At 40.2% G+C, this 687-nt stretch overlaps 1 non-coding gene across 1 annotated transcript; it reads left to right on the top strand.

Moving 5' to 3' along the window:
• The first annotated feature begins 206 nt into the window (after nucleotides 1–206).
• Nucleotides 207–277, top strand: TRNAS-GGA (transfer RNA serine (anticodon GGA)). The gene has a single exon. It is a non-coding gene; the product is annotated as a tRNA-Ser (tRNA).
• Nucleotides 278–687: the final 410 nt, after the last annotated feature.

Genomic DNA, 687 nt, shown 5'->3' with positions numbered 1-687 from the left:
TGTTTTTGGAGCAGACATAGTGTGTAGCTGTATATGTAAGGCGAATGCAACAACTAAATTATTTGAGGCATTCCCCAATTCCGACTACTGTGAATTACTTACAAATGTTTAACCCCCAGACTGGTTCCCTGCCTCCAAGAGACTTACGAGTGTAAGACCAGAGTTTAACCATGACCACTGAGGTCAAAATCAGGCAAAGCCAGACTGGCTCGGTAGCTCAGTGGTAGAGCAATGGCATGGAATGCCAGAGACCTGGGTTCGAGTCCTGGTCAAGCCTGATATTTTTGCTGAAAGATCTACATAATAATATACTTGTATTTACTTTTTCAAGAGTACATCACCAACAACAGTGTATTTTACTCTCCTTTCTTTTCATTGATTTGCACATGTCAGTCATTCTCAGTGTTTACTCAGAAAGTGAAACTACATTTGTATCATATTTTTTTCAGCTACCTTATCAAGAACTATGTGGAGGAACAGATACAAGATGTCCCAAGGTCAGTTCCACATTTGCCAGTGTCTGCAGGAAAGTTAAGTGAACAAGAGCAGCCAAGAGAAATTACAGAATGTATCAGTAGAGAAAAAAATTTTGAGTCTGAACCTTCACCAAAAACCCTTCCAAACAAGCCATATGTTGATGGTTCCAGAGCTAATAACAGGAGAAAGCAATGTATAGGTCCCATCTCC

The sequence above is a fragment of the Lepisma saccharinum genome, chromosome 12 (genome assembly GCF_977018435.1).
Source record: "Lepisma saccharinum chromosome 12, izLepSacc3.1, whole genome shotgun sequence".
NCBI classification, from domain to species: domain Eukaryota; kingdom Metazoa; phylum Arthropoda; class Insecta; order Zygentoma; family Lepismatidae; genus Lepisma; species Lepisma saccharinum.
The sequence above is the reverse complement of the archived record's forward strand: the minus strand, read 5'-3'. Positions and strand labels throughout refer to the sequence as shown.